Source organism: Leopardus geoffroyi, chromosome A1 (genome assembly GCF_018350155.1).
Source record: "Leopardus geoffroyi isolate Oge1 chromosome A1, O.geoffroyi_Oge1_pat1.0, whole genome shotgun sequence".
In the NCBI taxonomy this organism is placed as follows: domain Eukaryota; kingdom Metazoa; phylum Chordata; class Mammalia; order Carnivora; family Felidae; genus Leopardus; species Leopardus geoffroyi.
In genome coordinates this window covers 6,301,529-6,323,981 of record NC_059326.1, presented here as the reverse complement: position 1 = coordinate 6,323,981, position 22,453 = coordinate 6,301,529, and the positions used below count along the sequence as shown (strand labels likewise).

The 22,453-nt window shown below is 41.5% G+C and overlaps 1 protein-coding gene and 1 non-coding gene across 5 annotated transcripts in view; one reads left to right on the top strand and one right to left on the bottom strand.

Moving 5' to 3' along the window:
* Window positions 1-22,453, bottom strand: part of WASF3 (WASP family member 3) — a 135,805-nt gene that overhangs the window by 89,820 nt on the left and 23,532 nt on the right. The window lies entirely within an intron of this gene.
* Window positions 12,943-13,049, top strand: LOC123581515. The gene has a single exon (XR_006703783.1). It is a non-coding gene; the product is annotated as a U6 spliceosomal RNA (small nuclear RNA).

Sequence of the window (22,453 nt, the reverse complement as noted above, 5' to 3'; positions counted from 1 at the left end):
TGCCTCTGTACTGACAGTGTGGAGCCTGCTTGGGATTCTCTCTCTTCCACTCCTTCTCTTTCTCTCTGACCTCCCCCCACCCCCACTCAGGCTGACTGTCTCTCTCTATCTCTCTCTCTCTCAAAATAAATAAACTTAAAAAAAGGTATGCATATATTGGGACTCTGGGCTCATTTTCTTATTATGAAGTACATAATCAAATGAATGGTTTTTAAGACCACTGCTTAAGGGAACAGATTGCCTAAGGATCAGAAATTAATACAAATAGTATCAGTGCTTCATTAGTAAAATGTTAAACATATTCATAAGAAATGTTAATAAAGCAAATTTACATAATAATGAGTATAAACTGAAGAAAGCTATAAAACCAAAAGTTTCAAAAGAAAAGGAAAGAAAGAAACCCATAAAAAAAATAATAAAAAAAAAAAGCTCAGAACAGAAAGAAAGCTAAATGAAGTAAATACCAGATATTGACAAGGCCTTCCTAGGAGAGACAGGACCCACAACTGTTTTCATTCCCAGCAGAGTGCCAGGAAGGAGAACCTGCCGTAAACAGGGGTAAGAAAATACCAGCTGAACTGTTAATAAACCTTTGATGTCCACACATGAGCAGAAATGTTGGGTTAGAATCTCAAGGAGCCCCAGACACAGGGCAAGTCTGCACTCACCTGCCAACTCTTCCACTGGGATCTTTACCAAATAATGCAGATGGCACACATACAGACAGAACACAAGAGCTGAGAGGTTCCATATCCAGGCACCCTCTAACACCAGGAGGAAGAAAGGAGAGCTGAGAAAACTTCTTCTAAGAAACAGTAGGGCAAAGAAAGATCTCCAGAGAAGAAAGCCACAGACCGGAGGGCAAAGAGGACTCATTAGTGTCCCCAAAACTAGCAGCCAAGCTATAAAACCGAGAGTCCGTCATTGTTCAGAAAGTTGGCAGCCTATGGGGCGCCTGGGTGGCTCAGTCGGTTGAGGGTCCAACTTCAGCTGAGGTCATGATCTCACGGCCTGTGAGTTTGAGCCCCGGTTCGGGCTCTGTGCTGTCAGTTCGGAGCCTGGAGCCTGCTTCAGATTCTGTGCCTCCCTCTCTCTCTGCCCCTTCCCCACTCACGCTCTGTCTCTATCAAAAAATGAATAAACGTTAAAAAAAAAAATTTAATAAAAAAAAAAAAAAAGTTGGCAGCCTAGCTCTAAAGCACAGAAATCTCCAAGGTCTTCCTGGGATCATTCTGAAGCTCTCCCAGAAACAATGTCTCAATCCCACTCCCAAAATATCTGCAGCTAAGGATGAAGTGGACCTAACCCTTGCTACAGCAAAGTCTAGGCCCAGCTCAGTCCCTCGTGTCAGCAGCATGGCCAAAAGAGGGACAAGCCCTTTTCGTGTGGTGTCCTCCAGGCTTCACTGTTCATTACACACAGTGACCACCACACAAGAAAGTCATCGAACAAGAGAGGAAGAATATGATTCATAAAAAAGAGAAAAAACAGGCAACGGAGATAAGCCCATATAGGACCCTGGACTGCAACCAGCAGACCCAACTATGTTCAATGTACTAAAAAATCTTGTAGGAAAGATGAGCAGTAAACACGAACAGGGAAGGATCTCAGCAGAATACAACAGAAACTAAAGAGCTGAACAGAAAAGGGAGAAAAGAGAACTACAACTTCTGAAATAAATACTTCAATGTGCTTAACAGCAAACTGGAAACAGCAGACAGTTCTACAAGTGTCAAGAGAAAAAAATAATTTAAAAAGCACAACAAAGTTTCCCAACATCTGTGTTACAATATCAAATGGCTCGACTACAAGTGTAACTGGGGTCCCAGAAGGTGAGAAAGACAGAAGGGGACAGAATAAATACCTGAAGAAACAATGTCTAAGAACTTTCCAGACTGTGATAGAGGACATCAACCCACAGATCCAAGAAGCTCACTCAATTCCAAGGAGGATAAATACAAAGAAAACCACGCATAGGAACATGACAGCCAAACTGCTGAAAACCAAAGATAAGGAGAAAACATCCAAAGCCACCAATAGGAAAAAGGGAACCACAATAAGAATAACATGTAAGAAAGGGACATTTTATCAAAAATAGTGAAAATCAGAATGCAATGGAGTGACGTGTTTAGAATACTGAGGAAGGAGAAAAAATAAACTGTCACACAGAATTTTTTAAATTTATTTTGAGAGTGCGTGCGTGTGTGTGTGTGTGTGTGCGCGCGCGCGTGCATGCAAGGGAGGGGCAGAAAGAGAGAGAATCCCAAGCAGGCTCCATGCTGTCAGTGTGGGGCCCGATGTGGGTCTCACTCCCACGAACTGTGATCATGACCTGAGCCAAAATCAAGAGTCAGATGCTTAACCAACTGAGCTACTCAGGCATCCCCAACACAGAATTTTTCATCCAGCAGAAATACTTTCAAAAACAAAAGCATCAAACTTTGCAGTCTTGAGCTGCAAAGACTCTGTTAAGAGGATGAAAGCAAGTTACACACGGAGAAAATATCTGGAAACCGAACATGCCACAAAAGCCTCCTATCTAGAATATATAAAGAATCACAAAACTCAACAGTTAAAAGAAAAAGCACACAAGTATAAAATGAGCAACAGACATAAGGAAACATTTCATCAAAGAGGAGAGACAGATGGCAATCAATGATTAACATTAATAGCCAACATCACTGGTCAACATCATTAGCCGTTTGGGAAATGCCACCTAAAACCACAGTGAGATATCACTACACACATACTGGAGCAGTTAAAATAAAAAACAGTAATAATACCAAATTCTGATGAGGAGCCAGAGAAATCAGATCACCCATACACCGCTGGTGCGGATATAAAATAAAAATGGTACAGCTACTCTGGAAAACAGTTTGGCAAGTTCTTACCAAACTAAATACGCACTTGCCATTGGACCCTGGGCCAATTAACACTCCTGGGCATTTATTCCACAGAAGTTAAAACCTATTTCCATACAGAAACCTGTATGTGAACACAGCGGCTTTATTCATAATACTAGAAACCAGTCAAATGTTATTCGGGTGGATGGCTGAACAAACTCTGGTGAATCCATACGATGCTTTACTACTCAGCAATAAAAAGGAAGAAATATTGATACAGACAACGATCTGAATGATGTGTAAGGGCATTCTGGATTGTTTTCATTATAATATTTTTTTTTTTAATTTTTTTTTTCAACGTTTATTTATTTTTGGGACAGAGAGAGACGGAGCATGAACGGGGGAGGGGCAGAGAGAGAGGGAGACACAGAATCGGAAACAGGCTCCAGGCTCCGAGCCATCAGCCCAGAGCCCGACGCGGGGCTCGAACTCACGGACCGCGAGATCGTGACCTGGCTGAAGTCGGACGCTTAACCGACTGCGCCACCCAGGCGCCCCTATAATATTTTATTAGGATGTAAGACATGAGATACACTGTATAATGAATGCCTTAAAAACACGCTCGCAGGAGCACATTCTATATATCTGACTCATCTTTTCATTAGGTGGACCTAAGTACTGTTACAGATATTTAGCAATAAAACAAAAAATATTAACACTATTTTAACTTCCCCAAATACTTACAGATTATATAGTCAATGAAGAAAAAATGAGTTCGCTTTCAGTTGTTAGGACTTCTTGAACTGGGAATCCGTTCACTCATGCGGTTTATTTTTAATTCGCTTTAAAAAATTTTTAATTCACTTGACTTTACCTAAGAGTGTTTCTGTAAATTAAAATGGAGCTCATCTTGCAAAACGATATTACTCAGACACCCTGAACATGATGATTTGCTTCACCTTATTCCCACTCTTTGATCACAGCTGCGGAACATGATTTCCGGTGAAGACAGATTTGTTTATCAGGTCTTCTAAAGAAACAGTGCCATACCCACATAGTTTTAATTAGTTTATTATCTTGGGTTTGGTGAAACTTTCTTATTATCGAGGTATAGCTGACACACAGCATTATATTAGTTTTGGGTGTTCACCAGAGTGATCCGATATTTATATACATTATGAAATTATCACCAGGGTAAGTCTAGCTACCCCTGTCGCATACAGAGTTATTACAGTATCATTGGCTATATTCTTTTCGCTGTACTTTTCATCTCTGTGCCTTACTTATTTTATAACTGCAAGTCTGTATCTCTTAATTCCCCCCACCCTTCCCTTCTGGCAACCACCAGTTTGTTCTTTATATTTATGAATCTATTTGTTTTCTTTTGTCTGTTTTGTTTTTTAGATTTAATATTCAAGTGAAATCACAAGGTCCTGGGTCTCTGTCTTATTTCACTTAGCATAATACCTTGTAGGTCCATCCATGTTGTTGCACAAAGCAAGATCACATTCTTTGTAGGGCTGAGTGATAATCCCTACACACACACACACACACACACACACACACACACACAGGCTGTTCCCATCATGAATGATGCTGCAGTGAACCCAGGGGTGTAGACACCTTTTTGAATTAGTGTTTTCTTTTTCTTTGAATAAATACCCAGAACCAAAATTACTGCATCATATGGTAGTTCCATTTTTAAATTCTTTGAGGAGCTTCCATACGGTTTTCCACAGTGGCTGCACCAGTTTGCATTCCCAACAACAGTGCATGAGGGTTCCCTTTTCCCCACACCCCCACTAACACTAGTTATGTCTTGTCTTTCTGAAAGCAGCATTCTGACAGGTATGAGGTGATATCTCACTGTGGTTCTGATGTGCAGTTCCCTAATGATTACTGATGTTGAGCATTTTTTCATGTGTCTGTTGACCATCTGCCTATCTTCTTTGGAAAAGTGTCTATTCAGGTCCTCTGCCCATTTTTTACTAAGTACAGTACAATTCAATGTAGGTAACATTCTCAAAATAACACAACTACAGACACGGAGAACAGGGTGTAGGGGGTAGAGTGGATGAGATTATTTTAAAAAAGCACAAGGGAGACCTTATACGGTGATGAAAACAGTACCGCACCTTGACTGTGGCAGTGCTTACACAAATCTACACGTAATACAATTGTACAGAACTACACACACACGCACACAGTGTAACTGAAAATACACTGGACAGTGAATAAGCTCTTAACCTTAATCGATCTTAATCTTAATAGTTAATAGAAATATACTAAGATCAATTTTTTGGTTTTGCTACTACAGTAACAGGTATACCAGATGTCCCCATTTGGGAAAACTGGGCAAAGGGCACATGGGACTGTGATTTTTTGAAATCTCCTGTGAGACTATAATTCTTTAAAAATAAAAAGAAAGCAAAACAAAGACATTTTCCAATAAACCAACGCTGAACAGATCCATACTACAAAAGATGCTAAAGTTCTTCAGACTAAATGGAAAGGATACTTCCCAGACAGAAGCAGAAAGGAAGAACACTAAAAAGGTATCAATTTCAAGGATGTTTCCATTGATATATTCATTAATTCAACTAATACTTGTTAAATGTCTCTTACAGTAAGTGCCATGGAATCAAGGACAAATAAGACTCAATCACACAGCCTAGCATACAAACCTATAAATGACATTGAATATTCTGTCACAGAAGTGCTGAAACACCACCCGCAGCTGTACAGAAAAGGAAGCTATCACTAGAAAAGAGTCAGTAAGCAAGTCTTCTTGGAGCTGAATTGACAAATGAATGTTAAGTGAATAAGTGAGGGACAGTATTCTAGACAGAGTCCAGCCACTGAGGGACAAAAGAGTTAAGACACACACGTGGAACACCAAGGGTGCAACGCACCTGGAGAATAAGGGGGAGGAAAATCCCTCATTACAAGAAATGATGAAGGGTGGACTGTGCGGAGGGCAAGCCGAGCACAGCCTCTGCTGAAGTCTCTGCTCAAACTTCACTCTGTAAGGAACTAGGAGAGTTTGAAGGAATTTAATTAGGACAGCAATAGAAGATGGGCCGTTTAGGAGGACAGCTTTGGCGGCAAGGATGATCCATTAGAGCAAAGTGATAGAGGAAGTCAGAGCAATAATCTAATAGTCCAAGGAAGAGGGGGTAATAAGCTTAAACTAGAGGAGGAGGAAAAAGCATGGAAATAAAGGGGTTTGTACCAACTAGTTAAGGATAAAGAGGAAAGAGAAGAATTGAGAATCATGCCCACATTTCCATCTTGGGCGCCTGCAAAGATGTTACTTTCATTTCCCTCAAAAGGGAACAGAGCAGCGGGGAGCAGATTCTGATGGAAAGATGATCATTATGCCGTTGGGGAATGTGAACTTGAGGTACAGAGGGATCTCCAGGCTCTAGCACATACAGAGTTACAGCCTGAGGTTAAGAGGCCACAAATCACCAGCACTGGCTGTAAAAGCAGCAAGAGATGGGCCTGCCAAAGGGAAGGAGTATAAAACGAGAAGAAAACAGTATTGGAGATCAAAGTCTAGAAGAAAGGGGCCCTTGTAAAATGTCAGTGGAGGTGTAAACTATTATACTTCTGTTGTCAGTACATGTTCAGACCTAAATGATCTCAACTAATAATTCTTTACGATACGTGAAAGGAATAAATACAAATGTGGTCAAGGATCTATAGATAAAGATGTCCTCCTTTCAATGTTATTTCCAATAATAAAACAGAAGAAACTAAATAACCAAACAAAATAATTAACTCAAAGCAAATTAAATTAGATCTATAAAATAAGTAACTATGCAACCGCCTAGGTAGTATTTCAGCAGACTTTTTCATTATGGGATAAACTTCTTATGACACTGAATATCTTACACCATACAAAATAGGGTCTGCAGTATTTATTTACGCAAGACTATTTACTGAATACCTATTATCTACTATCACTTAGGTACTGGGGATAAAATGCAGTAAAAGACAATTTCTTGTTTTTGTGAAGCTCGGCTTCTACTGGAAAGTGAGCCAGGAAGGGTAGATAAATCAACGTGCAAGACAATCAGGAATGAAATAAATGCTAGTAAGACAAACATTAACGGGTGACATAATAAGACAATGTGTGTGTGTGTGTGTCTGTGTGTGTGTGTATAATTATGTAAAAAAAACCTGGAATCGTTTTAAAAGAAATAAGCCTCAAGATTAATAGTAAAAATAATGTAAAATAAAAGTTGAAAACGAAGCAAACTTCAGGCGGCTTAGTAAATGGTCTAGGAAAATCAAAGTGTAATTACAAACAGGAAGTGCGTGGGCCCTCCATGGTTTCTCCTTTAGCATCACCAGGAGGCAGAACTTTTCCAAAACCTGGTACCTTCCCACTCCCGAACCCGGAAACTCAGGAAGGACAGGAGAGCAACATACTTATGGAAGCCTGTGCTTCTACTAAGCTGCTTTGAGCCAAGATGAACTCTGCAACGCTGAAGGCAGAAAATCTCACAAGACAAGTGATCCTTCCATCTACCAGCTAAGATGGTATTTTTCACATTTCCTGTCTTCATTATAGTACAACCCTCCGCCCCCACAGACACACACACACATTCGCCTAAGTTCATTCACTCACTGAATCAACACCGCATAGCAGCATGGCAGGAACTCCGGCAAAATCGCACAGGCCCTAGAAGCAGGACCCGAAACGCCATCGAAATTTACGAACCACTCCCATTATGCAAGCATCAGACTGTTCAATTTGTGAAAAGACTAAACTGAAGGGAAGCACTGAAAATATGGACACAAGTTGTGCAACCTATTAAGAAACACCCTGGGAAAATAATTTCTCTGTATCTAAAACAAGAAGGCTCTGAGCTGACAAGGCTCTGAGCAAGCTGCGGAGCTTGCTTGCGACTCTCTCCCTCTGCCCTTCCCCTACTCGCATACTCTCTCTCTCTCTCTCTCTCTCTCTCAAAATAAATATTAAAAAACAAAACAAAAAAACGCTAGGCATCCTTAACTTCTCTCCCCCCTCTCCCTCACATAGCTCACATCGGATCCATCGGCAAATACCACGGGTGATTCTGCCTTTTAAATATATCAAAATCAGGGGTGCCTGGGTGGCTCAGTCAGTTAAGCGTCCGACTTTGGCTCAGGTCTTGATCTCGTGGTTTGTGAGTTCGAGCCCCGCATCAGGCTCTGTGCTGGCAGCTCAGAGCCTGGAGCCTGCTTTGGATTCTGTGTCTCCCCTTCTCTCTGCCCCTCCCATGCTCATGCTCTGTCTCTCTCTGTCTCTCAATAATAAACAAACATTTAAAAAAAAATTAAACATATCAAAATCAGAACACTCCTCCCACCTCGACTGCTTCCATCCCAACCCAGGGCCACCATCAGGCAGCTCCCACCTGAGGACTCCCCCTGGTCTCCTGCCTCTACCCTTCGCTCCTGTTCTCTTCTGAATGGAAACCAGAGCAATTCTATCAAAGGGGAAGTTGGATCATGTCTCTCCTCTATTCAAAACCCTCTAATCGTTGTTCACCTCATTCAGGTCAAAGCCAAAACCTTTACAATGACCTAGAAGATAGCTACCTGACCTGCCTCCTTCCCTCCCTTTACCACTCTGTCCTCATCTCTCTCTCTCTCTCTCTATCTCTCTCATCCCCTCTCCCTCACACCCCCACCCCCTTCTCTCATTCTACTTCAGGCCTGGCTGCCTTCCTAGGCCAATTCCCTCTACACACCAGGGAGCAGCCATTCCAAAGAGGAAGACCTTTGCATTTGCTATGACCTCTCCTGGACTGTCCCTCCCCACCCACCCCACACCCCTGGAGCCTCCTTCAAATCTCTATTCAAATACTATCTTCTCTGACCCCACCCCACACAAAATTGCAACATCTTTAATGGTTTCTTTTCCTCTATAGTACCTATCATCTTCCAAAATGCCAGAGAATTACGAGATTACCAGATTTTAGATGTGTTTATTTGGACCCTTCCCTTGGTGACCTCACCCAGTGATCTCATGTAGATCTGATGTGCACGTAAATCTCTTCCAGATTACTTTCTGTGAGTCAAGTTGTAGGGGATATTTCTGGTTTAAAACCTACACTTAAAGATGACATCTGTAAGAGGAAAGACATTTAAAGAGAATAATCAACAACCTTCCACCTTATGCCTTCCTTTAGGTTTTTTTCTCAAATAAAAAAGGTCAAAATTCGGAAAAACTACTGAAGCAAAAGTATATACTATATTACATCTTCACACAGAGAGGAAGAGGTGGCAATCTTATTAATACGTGAACAATTTTAAAAAGATATCAGAAGTTTTACTTTTTCTCCTGAATGTGATCAAACGGGGGGGGGGGGGGGGGGGCGGGGGGGAGGGCATTTCCCAGCAGAGGGTCACGGATAAGAAATTAACAGGACGGAAATCAAAGCATCCAGGCTTCAAACCAAGAACATCCTGACAGTGCCTTTCTTGCAAATTGAGGACTGACAAAGCATATTAATGAGAAATACTGTTAAAATGCTATTCAGACACGGGTCTTCAGTTTCAGCTTCCCCAAAGGAGTTGGTTGCAAAGGGGAAGGGGAAAGTTCGACATGCAAGAATCAGACGCATGTTTATGTTTTCCATTCACTGTTGTACACTGAGAGCTAATGAAGTAAACCTTCATCTGCACTGGCAGAAACCCAGAAACGGAGAGAGCCCAGTCAAGGAAGTAACGCAAAAGAAAGGCGAAAATGCCTTCGACAGCCCTACCTTGGCTTTAATTCAATGTTAAGAAGCATGAGGACAGTGCTCATGAATATTAAAATCTAAAGAAACATCCAGCCAAATGGAGTATACGTTCAAGACAATCCAAAGCACGAGCTCTAACATTCTCAGAGGTGGAAAACGCCCTACACCCCAACCGACCTACCGTAACGTGATTGTTTTTAATTTAATTTCAAGAGAATTACACGTTATCGGCCTGCCCAGCTCTGTTGAGCTTTGAAGAAATAACAAAAGGAAAGGTTTAAACGCGAGATACGTGCAAAAATCTTTCCAAAGGCTGCGTCATGGTACGATTTCATTCGGAACATTCACCCGATGTTAAACAGCAAGACCCCTCATACAAACGCACCTACTGACAACGCCACGCCAGGCCCAGATCTCTAAGCCTTCAGAGGACTTTGTCGCTTGCCTACATAAAGTAACTTTCTAAACCACACAGTCCTCCGTCCACGCTGAGCTCGATTTGCAGTGACGGTTTGCTGTCTACCAATCACGACGGTTGCCACCATGACACCTGCCCTGTGACCACTTCCCTTTAATGCTCTGCCGGCACTTCACTCCACCTGAGCCAGTCCTGAGATGAGCCATTTTTAGTGCTAATTTGATGGCTGATAGAACAAGCTGAAACTTCCTCCAAAGTAGCACACTACGAAGGACGCCCTGTAGCCCACCAATCTGGTTGAACAAGAACAGAAAGGAACTAAGTTACCATCCACCTGATGGCTAGTGGAAAAAGCAGATCCGCAAAAATGCCCAACCTTCCATAATACTGAAGAAATGCAAACCGAAGCCATGATGTGTTACACCATTTTCACTTAGTAGATTAGTAGAGATTAAAACATATGAAAAACCCCAGTGTTCGCCAGGACGGGGCTACATGGGCGCTCTAATAGACTGTAAATTAAAGCTTTTTAAGACTGCAAAGAGTCCGCAAGATCGAACTGAACTCCAAGGAAAAAAATACCTATTTCCCAAAACATAATCTGTGATGACAACTGAAACACAAGTCCATTTTAAGGTGCCGTTTGACTTTAGTAGAAACGTGAGGGGTTAATGACCCTTTGAAACCCTGGGCTTTGTGACCCCCACCCCCACCCTGTGGCCAAGGCTGACTGGACGGAGACAGGCGCTACCCAAAAGGGGCCAGTTTCCCTCCCAGGAATGTGGAATTGGGGCTCGGATTCTGATTTATTCTAGTCACATGTACTCTTGAAAAAAGGAAATGTAAACTCAAGAGCTTTATCTGAAGAAGTCTCACATTCCTGGGACATTCTATTCCTTTTCAGCACACAAACAACATCTGAAGATTCAATAAACTGACTTTCATTCTCAGGATTATTTTCTGCTTATATTTTTGTTTTCTTAAACTCCCCTCTCCAACCTTTCTAATTTTAATAATGGTAATTTAGATCAGCTTATCTAATTATGTTTATTCCTCCTTAAGAACATTATTTACCTATCTTAAATAGACTGAGTCTGGCTTAATTAGACTCAACATACCCCAAACCTCAACCTTAACTTCAGAATATTATTCAGTATACAATTCTAGACTTTCTGGTAAATGTTTTTAGAGTTTTAAGTCCTGTAGCAATTTTATTATTATTTTTAAATGTTTATTTATTTGAGAGAGAGAGAGACAGAGACAGAGAGAGGGAGCAAGTGGGGGAGGGGCAAACAGAGAGGGAGAGACTCCTAAGCAGGCTCCACACTGTCAGTGCAGAACCCAACTCAGGGCTTGATCTCATGAACCAGCAAGATCATGACCTGAGCTGAAATCAAGAGTCAGACACTGAACCGACTCAGCCACCCAGGCGCCCCAAGTCCTGTAGCAATTTTAAATCAATGAATCCTGAAAGTAATTTTCCAAAAGGAGCCAAAAAAAATTGTCATCTCTTCATTGACTGCCATTTGCCAACAGATAAAGGCCAATTTTCTCTCATCATTTGTTCCATGATTTCCCCATCTGTTACAGAATCATACAAACTATAGATGTGACTTGCCCTTCAAAATGTAAAGCTTTACTTTTAAGAATTATCACAGCCTTGATTGTCTTCTCCTATAAACCAACCATTCTGTCCAGAGGCTCTCGCTAGACCTAACAGTTATCACACAGAAAGGGAAGAAGACATATGCGTAGTTATTTCAATCATAAATACTCAATTATGACAACACAAATTCAAGCTTTCAAAGCACTTAATTCCGCTTAAAATGCAATCGTGTTACAAGCTTCGAAAATAACGCACTCCCCCATCCTGTTTTTAGAGAACTTTGAAAATCTAGACAATATGCTTCCTTTCAAAACACCAACTGCTTACAGAGGAAAAGAAAGACACAGACAAATGATCTTGCCAAGAAACGTTTCTGCAGTTTCTCTTGGTACAGTAGCCCTTTCAGTGGCTACAAAGATTTAAATTCAATCCTTGATTGGATTGATGATATACCACCTTTTATTATTTAGAACTGAATTTTAGAACAGAGAAGAGCTTAGAGAACTCTCAACCAGTTGTCCCCAACGTTTGCAAGTATGAGGGCCCTTCTGCAACGCTAAAAAATTGAGGAGTTTTCTAATGGTTATATCTACTGATTGAAAAAGTAAAGGGACAAAAACAGCAAATACACAGTAATTCTTTAAAAGCACCTGTACACATCTGCAAAGCTGTAAAACACAAATCTAATTTTTCACTGCAGCACCAGTGAACGTCAGAACAAAGTCTGAAACCAAGTCTCCAGATTTACAATGCAGATCGGGCTCTAAGAATCCAGGATCATTCATCACAGAGGAAGGTTTTCTTTCCAGCACCCCCAGCGATTCCCTTAGGGGCTAGACAAGGCGATTTTAAAGTTCTTGTAGAAAATCAAGCAAAGATAGACAAGGCACTTCTGAAAAAGACTAAAGAGTAGGGGGTAGGGGCCATCCCTATAGAATACTGAAACATTATAAAGCTACAATAGTTAAAACAGTGTGGTGCTGACATCTGAAGAAATAAACCTAATAACTGAACAGATTAGAAAGTGCAGGAACTAATGAATATACCAAGGAACTCAGTATAAAATGGAGGTGGCGTTTCAAATCACTGGGGTAAAGACTATTAATTAAATGAGTATGCAGTAAGCGGGGGGGGGATCCCAAACTGAGTCCTTACCTTGCCCATATACTACACAAAGCTCTAAATGCAGCAAAAATATACAGCATGAAGCCACTAAAGGACTAGAAGAAACACAAAAGGATCTTTTTCTAAAATCTGGTAGTGGAGAAGGTCTTTCAAAGAATAGTTGAAAAACAACAGAAGCCAAACATGAAACTACTTGAAACACAAACCATGGTGCTCACTTCGGCAGCACATATACTAAAATTGGAACGATACAGAGAAGATTAGCATGGCCCCTGTGCAAGGATGACACACAAATTTGTGAAGCGTTCCATATTTTTTAAAAACTGAGAACAAACTGAGGGTTGATGGGGGGTGGGAGGGAGGGGAGGGTGGGTGATGGGTATTGAAGAGGGCATCTTTTGGGATGAGCACTGGGTGTTGTATGGAAACCAATTTGACAATGAATTTCATATATTAAAAAAAAAAAAAAAAAGAAAGAAAGAAAGAAAGAAAGAAAGAAAGAAAGAAAGAAAGAAAGAAAGAAACATAAAACATGGCTTCCTTACAGAAAACTTCATGGACAAGGTCAAGATTAGGCATGAAGTCCAAGCACAAGTCCAACCAGCACAAAACCCAGGTTCTATGCCATGCCAAGTACAGCACTCTTTCTGTCTTTCCTACGATCCCAAGTTGCTAGGGGTTTTAAAACAATACAAAAAAAAAAAAAAAAATCAAATCCAACAGAATGCACAGTGAGAATCTCAAACTTGCCTAGGCCCCTGACCTGAGATTTCTACAGCACCACCCACAGCTACTATCCTCCACTCGTGTTAGAAACTATCCAACCTACAATAAGGCAATGTCTTTCGTAAGGCATCTTCAGGTCACAGCTTAATTTCAACAAAACGCACACACAGTAAAGCAATACGAGGTTAATAGTTTTCCCAGAATAAGCTTGCTCTGGGGTATGTGGCCAGATGGGCAACATGCAGGTTCAACACTGAATGCTTACCAAATGTATAGCATCAACAGAGATTAACTGAGCTCCTACTGTATGTAAGGTGGTATGTCAAACTCTGAGATGAAAAAGAACCAGTCTTCTGCCTTCCAGGAGCCAGCTTACTAGTCAGACCATGAAGAAAGGGTATCTGCTCACCAAGGGCAGTAACATACATTATGTTTCCATCTCAAATCTCCCCGGGTGACTGCCCGACGAAGCAAAAGTACCCCTCTCTAACTTATTACTAGAAGCAAATCGTAATCAACCATGTCGTTTTTTAAACTAGTTTATGGGTATACCCAAGTGACTCGGCTCAAAACCCGTGGGCGCCTCGGTGGCGCAGTCGGTTAAGCGTCCGACTTCAGCCAGGTCACGATCTCGCGGTCCGTGAGTTCGAGCCCCGCGTCGGGCTCTGGGCTGATGGCTCAGAGCCTGGAGCCTGTTTCCGATTCTGTGTCTCCCTCTCTCTCTGCCCCTCCCCTGTTCATGCTCCGTCTCTCTCTGTCCCAAAAATAAATAAATAAAAATGTTGAAAAAAAAAAATTAAAAAAAAAAACAACCCGAAGGCACTACAGTCAGAGCCTGTCAGCTGGGTGAGGTATCTTCCTGCAGGGTAGCAGAACAGCTGCTATGTAAATTCAGATCATTAGTCCGGTATCACCTTGATCCCAAAACCATATTGTGTTTATTTCCATGAGCTTTCTCCCCTTTATCCATTTCTGGTATCCGGATCTCCCAGTTTCTTACCCATTCATTCAGTCTTCCTTGCTGACCTAGAGATACCACTTACTACAAATCATGTGCTAACTCACTTCAGTCCTTTTTTTTTTAAGTTCCTCTTCCCTTTTTTGCTTCCCGCACTATTGCCTGGAAGAATTATATTATGTACTTTAACAAATAAGCTCCAATTGGGAGGAAGGGCTTTGTCACCAACACTCCTCTCTTCTCCCGGAGTAGGGGATAGTGGCATCCCTCCACTCCTTCGGCCAGCTAGCATGAGCCACCCTACCACAACTATCGAAGGAGTACTAACTTTCCGTTTCTTCGCTTAAAAGGCTCAGAAACCGTTAGGAATTTCTGTAAGGTCCTTTACAAGGCAATTCTGACTTGGCAAAGACATTGTAAAACCTCTCATTCCCCTCTGTACCTTCAACACACAAATACCAGCAAATGAAATTCCTGAATAATTACCCCATGTCCTGGCTGCCTGTGAACTTCTCTACCGAAGAATCGTTTGTAAGTTCCTTATTTTAATTAAAAAGAAAATGACTGACTTATTTGTCATCCTTTTACCTGGTTAATTATGAAAAACAATGAATGAAACTGTAAGTCAACTCCGATAAGCTGTCCGTAATCGACTTCTGTAGGGGCGCCTAGGCGGCTCAGTCGGTTAAGCGGCCGACTTCAGCTCAGGTCATGATCTCGTGGTCCGTGAGTTTGAGCTCAGAGCCTGAAGCCTGTTTCCGATTCTGTGTCTCCCTCTCTCTGACCCTCCCCCGTTCATGCTCTGTCTCTCTCTGTCTCAAAAATAAATAAACGTTAAAAAAAAAAAAAAAAAAATCAACTTCCGTAATGAGTAATTCCGCTGGTTAAACAGCCAGAACTCGCAATACTGCACTGAATGTATCAAATACAGATTTGGTGAACACGAGCCATATAGTGTTAATTCTAGATCCTTCCAGCCACTGTTTCACAAAAATTATGTCCACTGCATGGTAACGGAAATTGAAGTCACGGTTTTTACTCTACAAAAAGTAGAGTAAAAAACTCTAGAGAAGTATTCTTAGCAAGTATTTCCAGGAATTAATAAAATATTCTCATTTGCCACAGTCCGGGATTTTTCATAGTAAAGATCTGGAAAATTTGAGATGCTTCATTTGCATTCCAGCAGAAATCATTAGCCCTCAAGAGAAAGCAACAGAAAAAAAACACCAGCATTCTAACTTAGGGGTCCCGTGCAAATAAGTAACTAAGCTATGAGGCCAGAGAAAAAGAAGGCACCTAAAAAAGGAAGTGCCTTTGTTACGTTTGCTGGATCTTCATAATCCTGCAAAACCAAGTGAGTATCTTCTGGGGAGGGCTTGAACCTGGTAGGAGAGCGGGAGGGGTACCTCTTAAAAGTTAGAGGCTTAAGTAAACATTAGGCAAAAATGCAGGATCTTACAGGAGGTCACAGATTCAATGCACTGAGCCCAAAATGTACTTTACTGAAATTGAGTTTTCAGGACCTTTTTGAGTACACCAAATTTCCGGTGAGCCTTTTCCCTCCTGCAGTCCCAACCTTTCCAGGGTACGAAAGTGTCGACCTACACCCCTGACTCCTATTACTATCTGGCTCTTTGGAGAGACAGACCTGGTTTTTACGCACCCTCCTAATGACAAGAGCAAACTACAACAAAGCTACAGTAGCTTCAAAAGGCTGTCAAGGCTTTAAAGAGCAAAGGGGATACTGTATAAATGTAATACAAGAGGGGAATGCAAAGTTAGTCCAAACCATTGGAACAAATGCTGTTAAAATGTCTATACCACCCAAAGCAATCTACACGTTTAATGGGATCCCTATCAAAATACCAACAGTACTTTTCACAGAACAAGAACACACAATCCTAAAACTCGTACGGAATCACAAAAGACCTTAAATAGCCAAAGAAATCTTGAAAAACATATGGCACTATCACAATTCCAGATTTCAAGTTATATTACAAAGTGGTAATAATTAAAACAGTATGGTGCTGGCATAAAAACAGACACCCGGATCAATGGAATAAAACAGAAAATCCAGAAATAAAACCACAATTATATGGTCAATTAATCTTCTACAAAAGAAGAATGAATATCAAATGGGAAAAGTCTCCTCAACAAATGGTGCTGGGAAACCGGACAGCCAAATGAAACAGAATGAAACTGGACCCCTTTCTTTCACCATATACAAAAATAAACTCAAAATGGATTAAAGACCTAAATGTGAGACCTGAAACCATCACAATCCTTGAAGAGAGCACAGGCAATAATTTCTCTGACATCAGCCATGGCAACATTTTTCTAGATATGTATCCTGAGGCAAGGAAAACAAAAGCAAAAATAAACTATTGGGAGTACATCAAAAAAATAAAAAGATTCTGCACAGCAATCAACCAACAAAACTAAAAGGCAACCTACAGAATGGGAAAGATATTTGCAATGACCTATCCAACAAAGGGTTAGCATACAAAATACATAAAGAAATGATACGACTCAACACCCAAAAATCCCCAAATAACGCAATTTAAAAATGGGCAGAAGAGGGGGCGCCTGGGTGGCTCAGTCGGTTAAGTGGCCGACTTCAGCTCAGGTCATGATCTCGCGGTCCGTGAGTTCGAGCCCCGCGTCAGGCTCTATGCTGACAGCTCAGAGCCTGGAGCCTGTTTCAGATTCTGTGTCTCCCTCTCTCTCTGTCCCTCCCCCGTTCATGCCCTGTCTCTCTCTGTCTCAAAAATAAATAAACGCTAAAAAAAAAATTAAAAAACAAATGGGCAGAAGATACGGACACTTCCGCAAAGAAGACATCCAGATGGCCAACAGACACACAACAAGATGCTCAACATCACTCATCATCAAGGAAATGCAAATCAAAACTACAAAGAGGTATCACCTCACACCTGCCAGACTGCCTAAAATCAACAACACAAGAAACAAAAGGTGTTGGTGAGGATGTAGAAAAAAAGGAACCCTCGGGCCCCGTTGGTGGGAACACAAACAGCCATTGTGGAAAACACTATGGAGGTTCCTCAAAAAAATAAAAATAGAACTACGCCAGGACCCAGCAATTGCACTACTGGGTATTTACCAAAAAAATACAAAAACACTAATTCAAAGAGATACATGCACCCCTATGTTTACTGCAGCATTATTTGTAGTAGCCAAATTATGGAAGCATCCCAAGTGTCCATCGATAGCTGAATGGATAAAGACGAAGTGGGGTGTGTGTGTGTGCGTGTGATGGAATATTACTCAACCGCGAAAAGAAGGAAATTTTGCCATGGGCAACAACATGGATGGCGCTAGAGGGCAGAAGCAAAATAAGTCAGTCAGAGAAAGACAAATACGACACGTTCTCATTCATATGTGGAATTTAAAAACCTGAAGTAAAACAAGCAAAATAAAGAAAAATAGAAACATCGGGCTCATTCAAAAATTATTAAGAAATTTCTTTTTTTAAATGAATTAATTAGGGGCGCCTGGGTGGCTCAGTCAGTTGAGCGTCCGACTTCGGCTCAGGTCACGATCTCACCGTCCATGAGTTCGAGCCCCGCGTGGGGCTCCGTGCTCACAGCTCGGAGCCTGGAGCTTCGGATTCTGTGTCGCCCTCCCTCTCTGCCCCTCCCGCACTCATGCTCTGTCGCTCTCTCTGTCAGAAATAAACAAACATTAAAAAAAAAAATTTTTTTTTAATGAATTAACAAATGAAAAAAACATAGTCCCAACCCCACGGTACCATGTGTTCAAGGGGGACACTCTTCTGAGAAACCGTCTAAAGAAACAACAAAAACAAAGACTATAATCAAATTAGTAATTTAAAAAGTAAACATTTTTTTTTTAATAGGGTAAGGAATTTTCTACGAAGATACCATCCAGCAGAAAACAGTTCCCACTCAGGTTGAAGGACCCCTGGGGTCCAGCTTCCACCTCACCTCCTCTGTGAACTATTCTGTATCTTTCAGCGCTCCCATTTTGGGCACAGACAGCCAGCCCACCACCCCGATCTCTAGGAGAAAGAGCCCCGCGCTCGTATCAGGAATTCTCTACAGGCCTGGTGCATTCACTCACTGACCATGTGAATCTTTCTCTCTCGCCCATCGAAGGAATATCACTGGACTTTTTCTCACCCTTGCTTGCTCTCCAGTGCCTCTGGAACTTGCCCCCATGCAAACGAGAATCATCTGAACAATAAGCTACCTTCTGAGTGTACTCATCAAATTCCACCGGATCGTAAAGACCCTTAACACCATAAATCACTAGACAAGCACGCAGTCTTACGAGAACTGGTGACAAGTTATCCACACTAACTCCGCCCAAACCACAACACCGCAGTTGTCACTCTCTTAGCACCAAGACCCCAAATCACTAAGTCGGCATTAATTTCCTCCTGCCCTGTTCTAAACATCCACAAAGAGGCCTGTCGTCACCTTTCTGGTTGACAAATTATCCCCTCATAATTCTCCCCTATTACTTCTAATAGCTAAAAAGGACACCTAGGTGGTTGTGTCCCTCTCTTCAAAAGTGTGGTCAATGCTGCACACGCAGGTCTGAAACTTTCTCAAGAATGTTCTTACTCTTTCTGTTGTCCTCTATTCTGCCGGCTGCCGGGCAGGTTTCTATTCTTGGTACATCACTCTCAACCCTTTATTTATTATTTACATGCTCTCCTTTACTCCTTACAACTCTATGGGGTAGTTACTGTTTTACAGATGAGAAGAGCAAGGCTCCCCGCAGTTGGCAAGTGCCCCAGAAACCACGCTGCTAAGAAATGGCAAAGCCAAGATTTGAACCCAATGAGTCTGCCTCCAGAGCCCCTGCTCCACTGGCTTGCAATTCTGTCTCAGCCGGTCTCAGAGGCCATCAGTCATCAGTCCCGAGCCTGAAACCTACAAAGGGGTAGGTCTAGTCAGGAACCATCTATACATGATTGCGTTTATGTACATCCCCCTGTTCAAAAAGACAACAGATGATGGAAGTCAGTTTAAAAAAAAAAAAAAAAAGACTAGAAGCATCACGTGAGCTAGAAATGAAACAAGTGTGGAAGGCAGCCCCTAAACCCTGTACATCCACTACAGGTGAAACAAATTTGGTCGAAGGACTTGCAAAGGGAAACCTGAGATACTAAAGAACTCAGTGTCTACAGCCACAAACCTGCCAAACACTCACGGAAACTGCCTTTACTCCTGATTCGAAGTCCCGAAAGCAAACATATTTCAATCCACACCTGCTAACATCCTATCCCAAAGTACCAGTACATATCCCTTCCTCCTCAATATCCCAAACAGCCTCCCTGTGTTCTTCCGAAACCAAAGCCCAGTTTGTAGCAAACGACTGTCAAAGAATCTCTAGTAAAAGATAATTAAAAACAAAAAGCCAAGAAACTCTGATTATCTTCCACTGAAAACATGACAACTTGGGACCCCTTACCCACAAGAGCAGTGGTTCTGTAATGTGAAAATGAGCGAAGGAAAACCTCACTAAAAAGGACCAGGGAAGCCAGAAAGGGGAGCCTGGCCCACTCAACATCAATTACAGGAAGCAGTGTCAATTACAGGTCCCAACGGGAAAAGATGGGACACCGCTTCTCCTACGAGGAATGTGCTACCCCTGCAAGTCGGCCAAAGAGAAACCGTTGTCACCCTGAACTCTTGCTTCTCTCCGAGGGGCTTTCTGTTCCCAACAACCCCTCCCAACTTCCTCCTCCTTCTCAATAAATTAACATTCCTCTCCTTCGTCTGGGGGACTGGCCTGCCACAGATGGCACGTCTCAGACTGCAGTTCTCCACTATCCCCGGATAAACCCATTTTGCTGGTAAAATAATTGGCTGTTTTAATTCTTTTAGGTTAACAGTAACTTCTCATTAGGACACCAAGCAGCTGCAAAGGGAATGAGTCTGTTTGGAACGAGAGCGGAAGGGTGCCGACTGATTTCTCCACGCTAACTTGTCACTCGTGACTACTCCCCGTCCTTCTCTGACATTTACAGCTAACTCGTGTCCTACTGCTTCCTTCTATCACAATATGAATTTATGAAGTTTCCCCCTTACTTTCCTTCCCAAAGGAACAATTACCAGCGAAAGTGAAACTCTGGATGATAAAGCTATTAAATATATACATACATGTAGGAAACCTCACTGGGAAGGAAAAACAGCAAATTAAGAAAACTGAAGCTAACCGAAGAAACTTACATACAGCATCAAGAAAATAACAGTGCCTAAAAAAAGTTACAAAACTATGCTAGATTAACTTCGGTACTCTAGAACCAGAAAGAAAGCAGTAAAATATAACCTTAAGATGTAGCATTTATCATTTCTGCATCTGGGGGAAAGGGAAGGGAAACCGATCAAAATGCTCTGGTCAACTCAAAGCACTCTGGGCTTCTATTCATTCAACTTTCCAAAAATTTGCTTTCTCTAGTTAATCATTCGTATGCCTACCACTTCAAAAATTCAGGGAACTTCAAATTAAATTTGCTGAATCTTCTGATTTATTTTAGCACTTCAATCAGAAGACTAGGATAAATCAAATTCTACTCAATTTAGGAAATCATATTCCATTCCTCCAGAGAAGGAAGGGTTTCATTAACCATCACTGCCTGGAAAAACAAATGCCATCTTCAAGAAAAGAAATTCTAAAATTACTAGAAATAATTTGAGGCTGTAATTAGAAAACTGGGGGGGGGGGGGAGGGAGAAAGTTGGGGGGCGAGGGTCAAGAAGCTCTAAAATATATTAAATCCAACACTTCAGAAATAATATTTGAATGCTAATTGGACCTATGAAAGAATATGAATCTAATGCTTGGCCAGTTTTATACAAAGCCCATTGAGAGAGTAACTCCATTCACGGAGATTCTTTCCAATGTTCCTGACAGAAATGGAAAGTGCACATACTTTTAACCCATGCCATGCTACAGAACCTCTGAAAAAGCCCACTTCTAGACACATTCATATTAATGGATCTGCCCCAATACTCTTCTAAAAGGAAAAGTTTAAGAGGCTATTTTTTAATGAAATCTTATATACTAGAAAGCCAAAAATACACAGTAAGAAATTCCCGGAAATGCAGGCATCTCCAATGTTCGACATCTGAGGTTTCAGAAACGCAGTCAGTCTGGAAATCGTCTGTTTTTCAGCATGATGTGGTTCATTTTTTCTGGATTCATCCATTCCTTTGCGTTACCAGTTCATTCATTTCTGATGACCATGCATAATCAGGGTTCACACTAACCATGAGGAATGTCACCCCCTGGTAGAAAAGGGTCACTGCAAGGGTACGTATCATGTCTATACATCACTGCACGGGAGGTCAGAGGGGGGACTGCAAGATGGTCTACGTTTTTCTTTTTTTCCTTTGTTTTTATCAGAAATTCACAGAGACCAAAAATACATAAATAAATAATGGTAAAACAGGCAAGGAGACAATATGTGTGAGATTATGTTATATGTGCAAAATAACCCAAACAGAAATGTCTCCTCAGTAGAGGAGAAATATTATTTTCAACCTTATTTTCTGTCATTGGCACTTCAATTCGACACTTGTCCGGACCCAGATTACTCACTTATTTAATCCATGGAACACTGAAATATTTGAATTTCATTTGTCTACCACCCGAAATGACCCAATAAAAGGTAAGCAAAAAAAAAAAAATAAATAAGGATTATAATTAAATAACTTACTTATAATCAATCATCAGTATCCTTCCCCTTTCTCTAGCTTAGACACCTTACTACTACTACTTACTACCACTTTTTTTTTCTTTTTCTTTTTTTTTTTTTAACAGAGAGAGAGAGCAGGTGAGAAGGGCAGAGGGACAGAGTCAAAGAGCCCCACACAGAGACAGATCCAAAGACCCGGGGATCATGACTTGAGCCAAAATCAAGGGTCGGATGCTCAACCAGCTGAGCCACCCAGGCACCTCTACTTAGGTATTTTAATCTAGTTTCTCTCTTGTTGTTTTCACAGGGACTAAGTATCCATTTCATGTTCAAAAAACAATCCCAGAC